Source organism: Zeus faber, assembly GCF_960531495.2.
Source record: "Zeus faber genome assembly, chromosome: 8".
In the NCBI taxonomy this organism is placed as follows: Eukaryota; Metazoa; Chordata; class Actinopteri; order Zeiformes; family Zeidae; genus Zeus; species Zeus faber.
The window spans coordinates 1675252-1676435 of NC_137195.1; positions in this window are offsets into that span (position 1 = coordinate 1675252).

The window sequence follows — 1184 nt, forward strand, 5'->3', positions numbered from 1 at the left end:
TGGAGCACCTCCCCCCTCCGCCGCGCGCCCCCTGTTTTGTCTCTGACGCTGAATCAATGCGACACCTCAGGGATGGCAGCAGGCTTTTTTTTTTTTTGAGGGGGGTGGGTGGAGGGTACGTGTGAAATAATACCCGCTCATTAAGGGTGCGCCGGATCCCGGTGAATCCATCCTGGACTGTCACCGGCTTGTGTACGACCCCCGGGTAACACATAAATCACACCCAGAACCGACCGGCGCCGTGCCCCCAACGCCGCTGATTTATCAACCAAATTACTGCGAGTCTGTTCGGCCCCAACACTTTGCGAGGAAATCACCGACTAACCCCTGAGCGGACCGATTTATTGAAAAGCTGCACCCCCTCCACCCTCCCTCTACGTTGCCTCCCCCGCCCCATGCACCCCCCCCCCCCCCCCCCCACACACACACACACACACACACACACACACACACACACACACACACACACACACACGCCCATGCGCCTACGCCCGACTCCACCCACCCACACCCGCTTTCTGTGTCACTCCACTCATCTCTCACAGACTTAATTAAAATCTATCCCGTTGGCTCGTTGGCATTTATTGCAACCACTGGGCCAATGAAACAAAGAACACGACAAAACCGAGGCTCCTTTATGCCCATAAACATGTATTACAATGCAACGCTCTCTCTCTCTCTCTCTCTCTCTCTCTCTCTCTCTCTCTCCCTCTCTCTCTCTCTCTCGCTCTCTCGCTCTCTTTCTCCTTCCCTCTCTATCTCCATCCTTCCCTCTGATGATACAATTCACAAGAATTTAACTAAATATAAACCGTGGGTTAAGTTATCTGACATAGTGAAAAGTGACAGTGGCCTTTGTTTGTTTTGACCAAATGACCGTTTTCTTAATCATTTGTACAACAGAAAGCGACTCTTGAACTTTTTTTTTTTTTAATTCTCTGAATGCGATCTCTTTAAGAATGACTTTTGACTTTGGAAAAAAATGATATACTTCATGAACAAATCTTTCTCAGACGTAAGAGGAAACTGACTTAAATAAATATGCATGACTGTAATAATTCTAATAACCTTAGCTATGAGAGGAAACCAGGCCATGTACCAAATTTATAGTTCAATTTATAACATGGGTCAGCTATGCTTTGGGCTTAAGGATTAGTCGAAGAAGAAAAAAACTATCTGAGAAT